The 18,469-nt window shown below is 47.4% G+C and overlaps 1 protein-coding gene across 5 annotated transcripts in view; it reads left to right on the top strand.

Annotated features, from left to right (window-relative positions):
* The first annotated feature begins 638 nt into the window (after positions 1-638).
* The window catches only part of LOC136582102 (mucin-5AC-like), a 91,507-nt gene continuing 73,676 nt past the window's right edge, over positions 639-18,469 (top strand). For 4 of the 5 annotated variants that reach the window (XR_010787133.1, XR_010787132.1, XR_010787134.1 and 1 more), the window contains exons 1-3: positions 639-701; positions 4,879-5,003; positions 6,101-6,218. The gene's annotated coding sequence lies outside the window, so the exon portion shown is untranslated. The remainder of the gene's footprint in view (positions 702-4,878; positions 5,004-6,100; positions 6,219-18,469) is intronic. The other variant, XM_066582904.1, reaches the window with a different exon arrangement.

Genomic DNA, 18,469 nt, shown 5'->3' with positions numbered 1-18,469 from the left:
GGAGTGTAAAGCCGCATGCAAAAAAAAAAAGTTGTGACGTCACTTCTTGACGTGGATGCGGTGTTAGAAATACCACAATTTGATTTGCCCATTGAAAAGGGCAAATTAAATCCACATGTGGACCCACAGCTATACATGAGCATAGTTAGGGCAGGAATCTGCAGTGTAGCAGATTTCTACATATATAGCATGGAGTCATGTGACCACTAGCAGCACGTGACTACTAACATCTGCACTCATTTTACCCACTCCTCAAGCATCCCACTGCGCTATGTGCTTTTCATATCGCCCTTAAAAACTCCTGCTGCACACATCACACATCCCACCATGTACTTTTCATCTGATCTCCCATGACTCCTTCTATGCCTCCAGACCTTCTTCCTACCGGCAGCTCTATGGAAACTCAGAGCCTGCCTCCGCTAATGAGTCATGTGACCAGAGACTGTCACCTGACCTTCTGACATCAGACCTCCTTTCTGCAACTCCACTCTAGCAACTCGACCAAAAATCCGGACCAACCAATCAGTGTGAATCAGCCAACCCAAACAACCAATCAGGTTGCGAATCGAGCAAAAGTCTAATAATAGGCGCTGAAATCTCAGCTGCGTGACGTCACTGATACTGCGCCACGAGGTCGCGGACTGATGTCGTCAGAAAACGGGAAGAAGTTATGGGAAGTATAGGCAGCGCAGTCTGCTGAGGTAATTGGGGGGAGATCACTGTGTGATGTGGATTATATATGCCAAGTCAGTCCCGTATCACTGTATACATGCACGTGGTTGTATATTAAATGCCAGTGCTACAATAGTGTTTTATATATATATATAATGGTATGTGGTACATAGTTTAATAGGACCACATAAAAATATATATTCTGTGCCCCTTATACACTATCCCCTATCCTCATTTGGATGAGGCCTGTGTTACATGGGCATGAGTGCATTTGCGCCGCATACTTAAGCAGCTGGCATTACTTTTTTGCTTCCGTGTTTTCTGTCCTTTTTGCGCATCCAAGTTGTGCACATTTGCGCACGCAAAAAATCATGCAAGCATAATCATAGTAATTGAAATGGGCAAAAAGCTTAAAGGGGTTGTCTCGTGGCGAAAGCGAATTTTTTTTTTTTTTTTTTTTTAATGGACCCCCGCATTATGCCCTGTGAAAAAGAAAGCATTTGTTAGTTTTTAAAAAGCACATTGCACTTACCTGCATCAGCGTTCTGCAGCGTCTTTATTTCTTCTTTTAAAGATGGCGCCGCTGGTCTTCTCCCACGGTGCACCGCGGGTCTTCCCATGGTGCACCGTGGAGTTTCTTCTTCTGTCTTCCGCGTTCCACTGCCGATACAGCCACCTCATTGGCTGATCGGCACCACGTGACGGAGGCGGAGCTTCGATGACGACACACAGACCAGCTCTCCAGCGCGCGCGGCCCCATTCACCAGGCAGAAGACCGCACAGCGCAAGCACGTCTAAAAACGCCAGAAGCCAGCGAAATTAGACGGAGCCATGGAGACGGGGACGCTAGCAACGGAGCAGGTAAGTGAAAAACTTCTGTATGGCTCATATTTAATGCACGATGTGCATTACAAAGTGCATTAATATGGCCATACAGTAGTACTTAACCCCACTTGCTTTCGCGAGACAACCCCTTTAATTAGTTCAATATTTGCTCATGACCTGAAGGTTGCAGGTTCAATCCCCGCTTGGTTCAAGTAGCCTGAAAGTGCTGCGAAATAAGATGGCGCTACATCTTATTGCAATATAAATATAAATAGCAATATTTATTTATTTATGTGCTGTTTTCTTGTACAAATGCGCAGAAAATAGAAGATGCTGAATATTTTCTTAAGCATGCGCAAAATATGCTTGAAATCAATGGGTTGTGTTCACTGACTATTGCGCATGTAAATACGTGTGACACAGGCCAAAGAGAGAACTTTTTTTTTTTCTGGTACAGCCCCTTCAAGCACTTGCCTCAAAGGGGCTGTCTGAGTCCTGTACAATTCTGCAAGTGGGGTGGAATGTAATAAAAGTGAAAAAAAAAAACAGTACTTAAGTTAAAAACTGCTTCGGCTCCGCCACTCCAGCCCTCCCCCGCCAGTCTCTGTTTACATGGCTGCAGCAGTGATGTACCTGTATATGCAAGTCACCTGCCAGCTACACATCCCAAAATAGAGTGTTACCAATAATGTTGTATACACTGAGTGTGACGTCACTGGGGCGAGAGATGATGATGTCTAAACAGGCCGATTTAGAAAAGGCTAGTGAATTAAAGAGTGTGGGGTGTTTTTTTATTTTTTCATATTAAACTCAATAGCACCTTTAGGCCCAATGTCCACATGTGGATTTTATTTATAAAATCCGCGCGCCTTGCTGCCCATAAGGATGCATTAGCATCCGCAGAGCAGCTAAAAAAATGCGGATGTGATTTCTTCTCGGCGTGCGGGTCGCACGCACGGGAAGAAATTGCAGCATGCTCCATTTTCCTGCAGGTCTCTTGTACGGACGGCTCCCGCGGCTTTCATTGAAGCCTATGGAAGCCGCCCGTAATTGCGACACAGCCACAGCTGTTTTTGTGCTGTGCCGCAGATATAAAATAAAAAAAGATAGCACTGCGCATGCGGTGGGAGCGTCGGCCAGCGCTCCTGGAAGCATCCGCCGTGCTGAAGAAAGAAGATCCGGCTGGCGCAGGGGAGACCCACGCTGGACCCGGAGAGGTAAGAAATTGTTTTTTTCCTCTCCATGTCTGCGGGCAAGCACAGATGCCACTGCGGGATTCAGCAGTGGTACATGAGTGTGCAAGGGGACATGAGGCCTTAGGCCGCTCTCACACAGGCGCTTTTTACCACAATTAATGTCATGCAGCACTAAGTCCTTCCTCCTCGAAAGTGTTGTTGGGACTGCCACCACCAAAGTGAGCCGTGAGAGCCTTTTTAGATGACATTCTTTGAGGTCATCGGATTGGACGAAGAGGTGCTGCTTAATTCCCTCCTCATTCCCCTGACGTAACCCCCTTCGCCGCCTACCAGTAGGGAACCCTAACGGATGTGGTGTACCATCGAAAACCAGCTCCACTGGCTGCACTGCGGGAAGAGAATGTTACACAGATCAATCCCTGCGGACGCTGTAAGCAGTAGTTCACTGAAATCAGAAGCGTCCGGATTGTAATGGGAACGACTTGGAGCATATGCAATGTATTGCGACAGCATTGCATAAGCTGCCCATAGAACAGAATAGCACTCACACTGCGTGGTTCGCGGAGAAAACAAGCATGCTGCCATCTTTTTCTCATGTGTGTCTACACGCTGATGTGAACGGATCAATGAAAGTCCACTTACTTGCATTGACTGCATTCATTGCGTATCACGGGCGTAATATTCAGCGAAAATACATTCGTGTGAGTGAGCCCTAAGGCCCATTTCACACCTGCGCTGGTAGAGTTCTGTTCGGTTCCTACAGCTAAACAATGAAAATACTAGAACCATCAGAGCAAAAAGGACCCCATAGACTATAATGGAGTCTGTTCTGCTTGGTGGTTATTCCAACTGGCATGTCACTGGATGAAATAACGCAGCATGCTGCGCCGCTTTGTCTGGGGTTTTCTGACAGATCTGCATCGGAGGCACCAAATGTAACCTCTGTCTGACACAGGTGTGAATGGGCCTTGATATATATTCCATGGGTTGGTACGAATGGGGCAATTTTATTCATTCCAATGGTTTAGTACTAGAGATGAGCAAGCATACTCGCTAAGGGCAATTACTCGAGCGAGCATTGCCCTTAGCGAGTACCTGCCCGCTCGGAAGAAACGGGTGCCGGCGCGGGTGAGCGGTGAGTTGCGGGGGTGAGAGAGATCTCTCCTCCGTTCCACCCTGCCGCTCCCCGCCGGCAGCCAAATCTTTTCTTCCGAGCGGGCAGGTACTCACTAAGGGCAATGCTCACTCAAGTAATTGCCCTTAGCGAGTATGCTCGCTCATCTCTATTTAGTACATTTGCACAAAAAAATGTGTTTTGCTGAGGAGCTTTATTTTTTGTATTGCTACATTCTGAGGACCGCAACTGTTTAACATTTATCCATCAACATGTTGCTTTTTGCAGGATGAGTTCTAGTTTTTAGGGCTAATGCTCACAGACAGATTATCGCTGCGGAATTCACAGCCAGACGCCGCCGCAAATTCCGCAGTAATGTCCACATGCTGTGGTAATCGATTCTCCCCTGCGCACGAGCGGAAATTGGCTGCGATTTTCCGCTCGCGGGGGAGAATCGCAGCATGTTCTAATTTGTGCAGAAAAGCGCAGGGACGGCTTCTGTTGCAGTCAATGGAAGCCGTCCGCCCTGCGATACTTCCACTGTCAGCACAACAGTAGTATCGCAGGAAATCGCACCAGCGCATCATGCGCTTCGCTGCACTGCACATGTGCGCTGACTCGAGGTGAGTATGGGGTCTTTGGTGGGCACTGGGTCTGATTCCACTGCGATGTTTTGCAGTTTGAATCTGACCCAGCTGTGAGCATTAGGCCTTACAGTTACCTCTGTAGGGTATATAGAATTTATTGATTAGCTTTTGTTAATTTTTCTTAATAGCGCAAGTGAGCCCCCCCCCCCACCCCTGCTACTTACATTTTTATTTATATATATGTGTATGTGTGTGTATATATATATTATATAATTCTTCTTTTTTTTTAATTTATTGCCTCACTAGCAGACTAGAAGTTGCACTAATTTATTGCATATATGCTTCGGAATCCTTAGTACTTTAGTGCATTATAGCCTGTTGGTACAGTCTCCGCCGCCCACAGTCAGAGGGATGTGAGCCATGGCTGCGTTATCACTGTCAACTCAGAATGAGAGCATCTCTTTTTGCTTTTTTTTTTTACCAGCAAGTGACACAGAGGTATTAAAGGAACCGAACCCCTGGCATCCACCCCCCCAGAGGAGCAGTAAGGGCAGCACACGAGATCTGGGCGCTGGCAAGAGGAAGCAGAAGCTCAATCCCTGAATCTAGGTAAGCAGAGGTCACAATAACGCCGGTACAGGGAAATTTAGGCTTTAAAAGCAGTCTCGTGTATTTCTGCTCACAAGACTAAGCTGCCCTAAACACTGAAATCAATATGGACTGCTCTCCTTGGGCAGAGCTTCCCTCTGTGCCAAGGGGACTTGACTGCCAGGTGGGGAGGAGGCCAGGAGCGGAGTAAGTATTTGCTAGAGATCACAATACATTACATGATATCCTTGTGTGGCGACTGCCGTCTGTTGTGAAGGTCTGCAGCATTCTACAGTATGCTATGTTGTTGGCGGTGGCCGCTATGTGGAGGTAGCTTGAGAGTTATAGCAGTCGCATGAATTTTCATACAGATTATACCCTGCTGTTGGTGTGAGCTCATCCGCAGAATCGGGACCCAGTCTATATGAAAGTTCAGGCTGCTGTTACTACAAGGCCGGGCTCATACGAGTGTACTCGCGCAGGCTGCAAGATATATGCGTGCGGCACGCAGCCATACGCAATGACATTTTGTACTGGCTACATGCCACTCATAGTTGTATACTATCTTGGCGTATATGCGCACACAATACGCACCAAGATAATATATGCTGCGATTTATTTTGCGCAGGCCGTGTGAGCAGCGACATGGCAACCTGTGACAGATTGGTACAGTGTATTACATTGTAAGACCCGCACATGGAATACGCTGCACTGATACGCTCGTGCCTGGCCTTACATGGGTCCGCTGCACTGCAGCTGCCAACGACGACATAGTACAGAATGTATTCAACCCATCAAGAGGTCATCCAGGGTTAGAATAACATGGTCACTCTTCTACATAAACAGCCCCAGGCCTGTCCATGGGTCATGACTGGTTTTCAGATCAGTGCAATTAAAGTGGAAGGACAAGAGCGGCTCTGTTTTTGGAAGAAAGCCCTTTTTATCAATTCCTCAACAAATCGTTCAATATTCCAGTGCATTACAGCCTGTTGGTGTGGTCCACAGTGACCAGAGCTACTCTATGACTCCCCAGTCGGTGGAAGCCGTTTCGGAGCAGCTCCAGCAGCGTGACCTGTTAGATTTGCACTGCCTCAGGAGATCTTCCTCTTTTTTGACAGCAGCCAGCTCGGAGGTGATCAAGGAACCGAACCATAGGTATCCTGCCCGCTGAAGGGCTGCAGGGAGAACACAGGAGGCGCTGACAAGGAGAAGCAGGAGCTCAGGACCAGTATCCAGGTACATATTGTAAACCCCATAACAAAGAGAATCTTTATTATTTATCTTCTAGCTGGGCAAAGTTGGGTCATGTAAACCATACAGCCTGCGGACATACAGCAGTTGCCTGCAAGCAGATGCAGCTTGGAATAAACAACTGTCCATAAGCATACAATAGCCCCTAGGGCAGTGATGGCAAACCTTTTAGAGACCGAGTGCCCAAACTGCAACCCAAAACCTACTTATTTATCGCAAAGTGCTAACATGTCAGGGCGTGGGGCTTATCACAACGTATGATTTTACCATCAGCGTTCTAAAAAGGACAGGGCCGCTTTAAAATAGACAGCGTGCAGATTTTGACAGCTTTTTGGATGCGGAAATGCTGCAGAATGTCCTCAGCGGAAATTTCTGTGGAAAATTCTGCAGCATTTCTGCATTCCGTCAAAATCTGCATGCTGTCTATTTTGAAACAGCCCTGCCCATTACCGCCACATGTAAACATACCCCAGCGGTAATAGTGGCCCCCTACCCCAGCGATAATAGTTAACCCCACCACAGCGGCCCCAGCGATAATAGTGACCCCCCCCACAGCGACCCCCAGTATAATAGTGACACCCCACAGCTGCACCCTAGTGTAATAGTGACATCCCACAGCAGCCCCAGTGTAGTAGTGACATCCCACAGCGGCCCCCCCATCTCTCCCCAAGACACATCTACTTACCCCTCCTTCTAGTGGACGTTCCGCTCCTCCTCTGCTAGTTGTTGCTGCTCGGCGCTTATCCCAGTGCACACTGTGACACCTCCACCCCTGCTCTCGCAGAACCTAAGAGGAGACGTTGAGGGAGGGGGGAGGAGGATCCCGGCTGCACACTGATGTCACAGTGTACACCAGAATCAGAGCTGCTAGCAGCGCTGCTGAGTAAATGCCGGCAAGGGAGCCGCGGCCCCTGCCAGTATTCACAAGTGGCGCATGCCAGTAGGGAGGGCTCTACGTGCCGCCTCTGGCACACATGCCATAGGTTCGCCACCACTGCCCTAGGGAATGAGAATGGAATTAATAATTTGTAACTGTGCATATAGAAATGTGCAACAGGAGGGAAGCAATTTTCCCTTTGGCAGTGAATAATTGCCTTGGCATTAAACAAATATCCAGAGGAATAATCAATTTTTCAGGGTAATCGGCAATTCCCCCAGGCAATGAATAACTCATTGGGTCAGTACAGATGGGCCAGTACCAAGTATGTATAGATCTTTAGTTATAAAAAGGGTTTACATTTAACAGGGAACCCACTTTTTCACAAAACTTTTATTGCTCTTTAAAAGCAAAAATTGACACAATTATGGGACTGGAGCATGTGATTGTCTGTATTTTCTATGATACACTGCAATACTTCTGTATTGCAGTGTCTTATGCCTGTTAGGCCTCCAGCACACTTGCGTATTTAGGGCCATGTGCTAGAGATGAAGATTTAACCACTTTAATGCCCAATTGTTGCCAATAGGTGTTTGCTATATGTTAAATCTTGCACCATCTGATGACGGTAGGGTCTTAACTGCTGAACACCTGCCATCGACATGCTGTAAATATATGGTGCTTTGCAACAGAGCCCACCTGTCAGCACTATACATTTATGGTGCAGGGTTAATGAACTAGGCTGTAACCAGACAGGAAGCACTTCTGAGATTGTGTTTACTGGCAGACTGCTTGCTGGATGTGCAACATAGATAAGACTCTGGGAGCTTTGGGAGTTAAATGCATGAATTAACAGGGTAGTCTGGGGGAAAAAAATGTAAATCTCGTCGGTGTTGTACAAAAAGCCATACTTCTCCTGATCCCCGTCCGGTCCTGTTTCAGTGGTGCTCGATGCCGCGCAGCAGTGGTCTTATGGCTGCAGTGATGACATCACAGGGATATGTGACCGCTGTAGTTGATAGCTGGCTACATGTAACTCAGATTTAGCTACCCTGTTTCCCTGAAAATAAGACATACCCTGAAAATAAGACATAGCATGATTTTCCAGAATTTTTGAGGATGCAAAATGATTTTTCAGGCTTTTTGAGGATAGTAACATAGTATGTAAGGCTGAATGAAGACAATGCCCATCTAGTCCAGCCTGTCTATCCTCCTGTGTTGATCCAGAGGAAGGCAAAAAACCCCAAGGGCAGAAGCCAATTAGCCCTTTTGGGGAAAAAATTCCTTCCCGACTCCCTAATGGCAATCAGACTGTTCCCTGGATCAACCCCTAATAGTTCCTACCTGCCTGTATACCCAGATTGACAATTAACCTAATATTTATATCCTGTAATGTCCTTCCTCTCCAGAAAGACATCAAGTCCCCTTTTAAATTCCTCTATGGATTTCCTCCGGATGCTTGAAATGTAAGCCCCACTTCAAAATTAAGCCCTGCTAACAGTTAAGTTAAAAAGTCAGTTTAAATAGTGTCCAGGCAGCTATACATGTAAAAAAGTTAAACCTTTTTGAACAAAAATTAATACAAGACACTGTCTTATTTTCGGGGAAACACGGTAGTAGTTGGCTGTGGCGTTCCTATGTCCCTGTGACAGAAAATAATCACTGGAGCCAAAATAAGATTGCAGCGCAGGATCGGGTGCCATTGGAATGGAAGTTGTGGGGGATTAGGTGAGGGGTGACAAAAGGTTTCAATAGCGACTTATGGAATACCCTGTGAACCCTCCATGTGGCTGACAACCCCAGCTCGTAGGCGAGTGGGTTCACCACACGTGTGATGGCAAACAGCCCACGTAACGTGGCGCCAGCTTCAAGGACGGGACCCGCAATTTGAGATTTTTAGAAGACAGGTATACCTTCTGTCCCACCCTGTAAGGTTCAGACACAGACAGACTCTTCCCACTACGCAACTGCATACGGGCCCCCGCTGCCTCCAAGTTCCTCTGTACCTCTTTCCATACTCCCCGAAGCGTATCTGTGGCGACATCAGCTGCAGGACAGACCGACGGAGTAGGGATTGCTGTAAGGAAGCGAGGATGCTGACCGTATACACAAAAAAATGGAGACACCCCAGTGGAAGAACAAAGGCGGTTGTTTAGTGCAAACTCTGCCAATGGCAGGAACTCTGCCCACTGATGGGCCTTTTCGCTAGCAAACAACCGTAAATATTGCACTAAATCTTGGTTCTTCCGCTCAGTCTGACCATTCTGTCTGCGGGTGGAACGCTGAAGAGAAGGAAAGCGACATTCCCAGGTTTCTGCAGAAGGCACGCCAAAACTGCGACACAAACTGAACCCCGTGATCAGATACAATATTTTGGGGAACCCCATGTAGGCGAATTATTTCCTTTACAAAAATCGTGGCGAATTCTTTTGCCGAGGGTAGCTTTTTTAACGCAACAAAATGTGCCATCTTTGAGAACCGGTCGACCACCACTAAGATAGTAGTGCACTTCTGGGATTCTGGTAGGTCAGTGATGAATCTACTGATAAGTGCGACCATGGACTGGAAGGAACCGGTAGCGGTCTCAGAGGACCCTCTGGGGGACGCCGCCAACTCTAATTGCGAGCACAGACCGAGCAACCCCTCACAAAGTTGCGGATCTCCTGAGACATGCCTGGCCACCAGAAGTGTCTGGAACAAAGCTCCAGGGTCCCCTGGAACCCTGGATGCCCGGCGAGAACCGACGAGTGAGACTCATCCATGACTCTAGGGCGTAGGGTCTCTGGCACAAACCATCTGCCCTCCAGCACCCCCAAAGGAGCGTCCTGCTGAGCATCCTGTAGTTGAGGGACGAAGTTAGACTCTACAGCTGCCACTACCACGCCGGGGGCTAATATGTTCTCGGGAGTCATGGTCTCACTATCCGGTACCCCGAAACTCCGTGACAGGGCGTTCGCCTTCACGTTCTTCTCTCCTGGGATATATGTCACGGCGAAATTAAACCTGCCGAAGAACAACGCCCACCTGGCTTGACGAGCTGTGAGTCTTTTCGCATTGGCGAGATATACCAGATTCTTGTGATCAGTATATACAGTAATTGGGTGTCTAGCACCCTCAAGATGGTGTCACCACTCTTCCAGAGCCCATTTGATAGCCAATAATTCACGGTTACCCACGTCGTAGTTGCGCTCTGCTGAATTGAACTTCCGCGAAAAGAACGCACATGGGCTATACCCAGACCTCCCACTGACTTCCTGCGACAATACTGCTCCTGTTCCCACTTCAGACGCATCTACCTCAATAAAAAAGGGTAGTCGTGCGTCCGGCTGTATTAGCACCGGGGCAGTCGTGAATGCCCTTTTTAGACGGCTAAAGGCCTCAAGGGCTGCAGGCGACCACTTACCCAAGTCAGCCCCCTTCTTAGTCAGATCGGTCAGAGGTTGAGCAATAACAGTAATTCCTAATGAATTTGCGGTAAAAATTTGCAAAACCTAAGAACCGCTGGACAGCCTTGAGGTTGTCTGGTCTGACCTATTGGGAGATTGCTGCTACTTTATCAGACTCCATCTGAATCTCTGTGGGTGAGATCACATAACCAAGGAAGGATACTTGTTTAGAACCAAATGTGCATTTCTCTAACTTGACAAAAAGTTGATACTCGCGTAAACGGGTCAGGACCAACCTCAGGTGCCGCACATGTGAGTCCCAGTCAGGCGAGTACACCAGAATGTCGTCAAGATAGATGACCAGAAATACCCCCAGGAAGTCGTGAAAGACTGCGTTCATAAAACCCTGAAGCACAGCGGGGGCGTTACAAAGTTCAAAAGGCATGACCAGACATTCAAAATGTCCTAACGGGGTGTTGAACGCTGTCTTCCATTCATCTCCCTCTCTAATGCAAATTAAATTGTAAGCCCCCCGCAAGTCCAGTTTGGAGAACTCAAGGCCCGATAATCCACACAAGACCTTAGTGTCCCGTCCTTCTTCTCTACAAAGAAGAGACCTGCCCCGGCAGGGGACCTGGACGGCCGGATATGTCGCTTGGCCAGAGCCTCCGAGACATAGGACTTGACGGCTTCATGCTCACGGCCTGACAAATTGAAAATGGCTCCCTTAGGGATGGGACTGTCGGGAATCAGATCAATACCACTGTCCCACTCCCTATGAGGAGGCAGAGCCTTAGACAGTTTTTTGGAGAATACATCCTGAAAGTCTGACAAACACTCCGGAATGAGCACAGTATCTGCGGAGCACACAGCTATGGTAGACAGGTGATTATGACAGGATGATCCCCAATGAGTCAATTCCCGGGTGGACCAATCAAATTGGGGATTGTGCAGTGCCAACCAGGGCATACCAAGCACCACATCAACCGACATTTTTTCCATAACCAGGAAAGACAGTTCTTCCGAGTGGAGGATCCCCACCGTGAACTGTAATCTTGGGGTCCTCCATCGTACCAGGCCTGTAGAGAGAGGGGTAGCATCAATACTGGTAAAATGAATTGGCGTCTTCAGCGCCACAAATTCCGTCATCAGAGAACGGACAAAACACAGACTTATCAAGTTAGCGGCTGCTCCGGAATCAATAAACGCCCGCCCTGATCGGGAAAAATCCCGGAATCTAACATGACACAGTACCAAAAGTTTAGGAAGTACCTGAAGTCCTAGGCGATCCTCCCTATAATCGCCTAGGACTCGGAGTTTTCCGCCGGTTCCGGCTGCGAGCGTTGAGACCTCATTGGGCAGGTTATCACCCGATGTCCAGCTTTCCCGCAGTAGAGGCAGAGACGATGCAACAAACGGATTCGGCGTTGCTCTTTGGGGTCCAGCGGATCCTCCTCCATCGGCTCGGGCACAGAGACTGGTAAGGAGGAAGAGGGACCAGGGCAACCGACCTCCCTGACTCTACGGGTCTGCCTGTCCTGCTTCCTAGACCTGAGCCTCCTATCTGCCTTCACCGCTAGCTCCATAGCCTCCCTTAAGGACCCGGGAACGGGATGGGAAATGAACAGGTCTTTAACTGCGTCCGAGTGGCCCTGCAGAAAAACATCTTTCAGAGCGCTATCGTTCCATGTCGTATCCCCCGCATAGCGTCTGAAGTTGGAGCAATAATCCTCCACACAAGACGACCCCTGCCGCAGCGCCAACAACCGCGAAACCACCAACCCCGCTCGGTCTGGTTCGTCGAAGATACCCCCGAGTTCCTAGAAAAAGGATTCCACGGACTGCAGGCAGGAGGAACCCTCGGGGATGGAAAAAGCCCAGATCTGGGCAGAGCCCCGCAGCAGGGACATTATCAGCCCGATCCTCTGAGCCTCCGACCCGGAAGAACGGGGACGCATCCGAAAAAACAGGCGACACGCCTGTCGGAAAACAAAAAACTTGTTCCTCTCCCCAGAAAACACCTCGGGAAGAGGGCACTTGGGTTCTGGGCTGGTTGAGGCGTCCGGCCCCTGCGACACCCCCCGCTGCTCCTGGGCCACCATGCGGGCGGATAAATCCTGGATCACAGGCACCAGGGCCTGCAGCTGGTTCGTGAGGGAACTGATCACCTCCATGACAAAACCGTTTTTAATGGCCAGTTATTATGTTACGGCACTCTGCCCCCCCGAGCGCCAGGTGGGGTGCCCTGAACTTCCCGCACCCACTGTCCCTGCCTACTTGCCTCGGCCCTGGCAAACCCCAGGCGGACAACTGGGCGGCGGTCCCTGCTCTGGCTAGGGACCTGGCGACTACCTAGATGGAACTAACTAACGGGAGACAGAGTGCCGACAGAAGAGGCAGGTGGAACAGACCAACAGAACTTACAAGGCAGAGCAAGGCTGGAGATGGAGCTCACAGGCAAACTGGAAGGACACTGACTAGCAACTAGAGCAGACTGAGACAGACCTGACTAGAGGCTAACAGAACCAATAACTGGCAGTGAGCTCAGGTCACTGCCAGCCTTTTAACGTAAAGCCTCTCCCACTGTTGCATATGGAAGGTGAAGGAGAGCGGGCGGGAAAAACATACGACTTTATGATCGCTCTGTATTACATTTATATATTTTATATTTATATATATGTATATGTGTGTGTGTGTGTGTGTGTATATGTATATATGTGTGTGTGTATGTATGTGTATATATATATATATATATATATATATATATATATATAATATATTTGTGCTAAATCATATTTTCTCCAGCAGGCTTCGGAGTATTTCTGTAGCTTCCAAATTGTATAGTGCGCACACATCATCGACCAGATCAGACACAAGTTATTAGTCTCATATCCAAAATGGCTCTGGAGAGAAACACCCAGACAGCCCCTTTTATTGCAAGACCTAACACCTGTCCTTTAATGGGCGTGCAACAGATTACATCAGTAACATATAAGATTCTCATTTGACGGATCATATAGAATCCCCCGTCTCTCTGCCCACCCTTCCTCAAGTCTTGATGTAGTGTGGACTTTGTCCTAGCTGAAGGCATTTCTGTGTGCGTGTCAACTCATTGTTTAACTAACTTCAGTATGGGGGGGGGGTGGAGAAGGGCTAGGAAAACACTCAGTATTGAATACAGGTATTACATATAACACTATGACCTTTAACTCTTAGAGGCTGTTTGTGCAACTTATGTACTCAGCTAACATTACACCACACATCTTTCACCATCCCATTGTCTAGCAAATACCATGATGAGATTGCGTGGCCATTACCCTCCACTAAGTTAAAAGTCATTACAATAGCATAATACATTTGGTTTATACAAATCAATAGACATTTTATACTGACTAATTATCATGTCTATCACAATCCCCCCTTAAAATGTCTATCCTCTAACTCTCCATCTAATTTCCACAGTTCTCTGCGTGTGAGTCTATAACTGGAGCACGTTGAAGGTTCGTTTTAGAGTCTTCAAGGGGGTGTAGGACTTGTCCACTCCTTCTGGGGATGCATCCAGCAAACTCATTGTGGGAGTAGCTTTTCCAGCATCAGTTTCACAGGTCTCACTGACAACAGGGGATAACACAGCAGACTAGAACGAAAAAGATAATCAGTTCACATACAACAGCGACGCCCATCTGTGCCAGGATCCTTTACCACCCGCTCATCCATGGCGAGTGCTGGTCCCAAAGGTTAGCTCTTTTTAGTTAGTGCGGTCAACTTCTTTAATGGCAACTGCGTCTTTACCTGCGAGTCACGTGTCGTCTGGGATGTAGGTACAACAAGTCTCCCCTATCATCTTACAGACACTCCCCTTTGTAGCTAGAATCATATCTAAGGCCATTCTATTTTGAAAAGTCATAGTCGAGGTAGGTCGTATTGGTCGACTAGTCCCTATAAGGCGTCTCTAGTATAAATTTATAAACCACTGCTAATTATAATAAACATAATTAATCCAGTCAACGTTTATTTACCATAATGATCAAAAAAATGGACTCGAATCTAGTTTTAACTTGGTCTCTATTTTTTTAAAACTCGTCAGGTACCCCCCTTGGCTATCCTATGACGTCAATGTACACGTGTAGATCAAAACTACCACCAGGGGTCTCTCTTCTCGCTCTAGTATAAGGTTACAATACTAGTAGTGTGCACAGGTACGCACGGCCTGGGACTCCCTAATCTTCACCCACACCAATGTCCCTCCTGGAGATAGTCCGGATGGTGAACACGATCAGGCCGCCTGCACTGACCCTACACTACCTAGTGACAAGACTGGAAGGAACCGCCGTACCTATGCGGAAAACAAGGATAGACCAACATGACAGGATAATCACAAAACACAGACTGAGTTGGATCGAGATAAATTAACTATTGGGGGTAACCTCATTTTCTCAATGTTGTCTGACAGGATGTGGAGGAGCATAAGGGCTTTACTAAGGCACACTCCCTTGTCCAATTACCCTCCAGGCGGGTCCTCTACCTCATGTCTCCACAAAGCCAGTAAACGTCTCCTAAGGACTGGACCTGATTCTGGATCCATTCCCCTCTTATCGTACCGTAGGAGGAGCAATACCCATTAATGAGTTCCCCAAAAATCTCCCTCCACCCTGCCCATTTGCCTGGCAGGTGTAGTTTCCAGGGTAGTCAGTAATACTCTCTCTGGTGCAAAACACTTAAGTAGTTATAGAGTATTCCTTCTTCCACTTCTCACAAGCAGTGTAATTAGCGGAAATGTTCGTGAAGAGACTAAGAGAACACTCTTCAGCATCTACAGGGAGATTTAGGGGGACCATCCCGGAGTGTGGTCGGGCGCTACCGCACACGCAACAGTTAGACTTGTTGCTCCTGTTAGCATTGTACCTCATCAACTCCAACCAGAGATTCTGGTCAGAGTAGCCAGTCGCTACTGTCTAGGTGTCCTCAAAAGGTAGGGTCGGCTATGATCATCATGTTCGTCAAGGTCTTTATCTTACGGCGGAGGGGGTTAATTATGGGCAAGGGACTAAGTGAAGGCTTCCATTTGGGTGCATCTACCATACCCCTTATTTTAAACTTCCCTAAGGGATCTGTCCTCCCGTACCGGTATGTCCCCAGACTGTAAGTGTCCCCCCCCACCCCCCCACCCCGTCCCCCGGGCTTGGATCTCCCATGGTTAGTGTAACAACCGCATTAAAACCAAGCAACATACTAAGTTAGGCTTCCAATACCTGCTGTCCTTATTATTCTCAAGGAGGGTTATACGACTAATTAGGGATTTCCCGCTCTTATCTTTCTTATTTAAGGCACTTCGCGGTTTATAGGACCAGTCTATTCCTGTGTTACATCCCACTAATCCCCAATAACGGCAGTCTTCTCCCCAGACGTTATCAGTGGCGCAAACATGTTGTATTCCCCGGGTATGTAAGTCATATAACCAGCTGGACTGAGCTAAATCTGGCCTGCGGTGGGATCTTGCGCCTAGACACGGGACCACAGTACAATAGTCGAAGGAATATGCGGCTACTTGAGCATTGAACGAGTTATACCAGAAGGTAAGCATACCCTCATATTCTTCCGACTAAGGATTCCAGTTGCCACCCTCCTCTCTCACTAGCCCTAACCAGAGTAATGTCTTTGGCACAACTAAGACTGGTCTCCCGGATCTGAAGCTTTCTTACAGTATGAAGCATGGATCCATGTAAGTCTTTCGGCTAGTTTCACAGCTGTGGCAGTAGTCAGAAGCACCTGGTAGGGGCCATCAAATCGGGGCTCAGGATGGTGCTTCCTGAGGAACTTCTTGACGCACACCCAATCCCCAGGCTGCAAGATATGTGTCCCAGTGTCTGCCTCTGAGTCTAGAAGAGAACACCTGTGCATAGGCTTTGGTTAGTTCTTTAACAACGGAAATCACATACTTAGTCAACACATCAGATTGTAATTGTAACTACTGAGGATAGTAACGACCTAGCCTTGGGGCTAGCCCAAACAATCTCATAGGGAGATAATGTATGATCCCCCCCCCCCCCCTGGGTTCATATCTAGCACTGTATAAGGCTATTGGATGACAGTCTTTTCAAAGTGGCGTCATTTTTAAGTATCTTACTTTTTAGCGTGCCACTAAGTCTCTCCACCTTTTCACTACTCTAAAGATGGTACAGTATGTAAAAGGCCTGGGATACACCCAGAGCAGACAAGACATGTTACATTCACCTGCGAAGTTTATACCTCTGTCTGACTCTGAATCACTTCTGGTACCCCATATTCACAGTTTACCTCGTTCATGAGCTTGTTTGCGGTTACCTACTTGTTTGCCTTGGTAACAGGGTCGGCCTCCAACCTGCAAAGACATCAACAACAACAAGCACATATTCATACTTCCCAACAAGTGGGAGCTGAACGTAGTCAATTTGCAATCCCTGAAATGGGTAGAGTGGTGCCGGCAAGTGTGATGTGGCAAATTTACTTCTGCCCTGTCTCACCCATGGCATAGATCATGCTAAACTGGACAAATGATGCAGCAGTTACAGAGAACCCAGAAGTCGCCCATCCTCTTTCAAGCGTCGTCGTCATTGCTGCTTTACTAGGTGGGTCTTTCCGTCCATCAGCTGGGCCATCATGGGATACAGGAACTGTGGTGGGCAAGTGCTGTTGACTGTTCACCATACACGGTCCTGTTTCTACTGCTCCCATATTAGTCCATTTATTCTTTCCTTCCTTGCTGGCTTGTAACTGTAAAGGTCTTTAGCATATCAAAGTCCAAATTTTTGTCAATGTCCAAAGTTTTTACCACTGACTCATGCCGTCAGTATCTTTTCTTCTTTCTTCCACGGCTTCAGGGCCGCTGCCTTTGCTATACTGTCAGCGAGGGTGTCGTCTCTCGCCTCTCCAGTGTAGGAATCGGTGCGAACTCTCAACTTTGTCAGGTAGAAGTAGGGCCTCCATGCGACTCTGTACCGCTGCACCATTCTCAATTGGTCGTCCTGCTAAGGTAAAAATTGTCTGGCCTTCCATATTGGGCCGTAATCCTAAGCTATGCCAAATGCATACCAGGAGTCAGTGTAAAGAATTGCCGTCTTACCTCTCGCCACTCGCCTCAGTGAGGGCCTTCAGTTCCGCTTCTTGTGCTGAGACATGCAGAGGAAGAGCTTCTGCTTCTAGGACATCTTGTTGTGTGACCACTGCATATCCGATGTGGAGTCATCAATCCTCACCCTGGTACCATCTGCAAAAAGCTCAACATATGCATTATCAACAGAGGTTCCGGTAACTGTTTGCATACCTGCAGTTTCTTACTGTATTAGTACTAAATAATCGTGCTGATGTTCTATTTCACATGGCTCGGAATCTTGTTATGTTATTCCATTTATTTATTTATTTATATTTTTAAACCCAATAGCTGATCTACAACACCTAGATCATCTATGACCCAGATCACCTATGCCTCCCCCCTTTTGAACCAGAATACTCAATAAAAAAGAGTAATTGCGTTCAAACTAGTACAAGTTGAAAAAGGAAACCAAGAGGCACAAAAACAAGCACTTTGTAGGTCAAGGTGACATTGTATGCAGCGAAGTCTGAGCGAAAATATCCTTTAGATTTTTTATTTTTTTTCCTTTAGGTCGCAATTAGCATTTTTTAACACAAGGGGGCGCAGCACAAGTAAAATTTTATGTCACCCAGTGTAATAGTATTTCAGGGAATGTCCAGCGTTTAACTTTCACTCTCCTGTCGGAATATAATTATAGCTTCAGTGTAGACTGACACTAGAATATACAAAAGACTTAAGGAAAAACTAAAGAATACGGATGAATTAACATCCTACTCTGGGCAATTCAGTCCCTCTTTCTTCACATAAAAAGTAAAATTACTTCATCAAATTGCGTGAAAAAGTTTGCTGGGTGACTATAGGGAAATTATTCCATCTGTAGGAGCCTTCCATAACATCATCT

The sequence above is a fragment of the Eleutherodactylus coqui genome, chromosome 11 (genome assembly GCF_035609145.1).
Source record: "Eleutherodactylus coqui strain aEleCoq1 chromosome 11, aEleCoq1.hap1, whole genome shotgun sequence".
NCBI classification, from domain to species: Eukaryota; Metazoa; Chordata; class Amphibia; order Anura; family Eleutherodactylidae; genus Eleutherodactylus; species Eleutherodactylus coqui.
The sequence above is the reverse complement of the archived record's forward strand: the minus strand, read 5'-3'. Positions and strand labels throughout refer to the sequence as shown.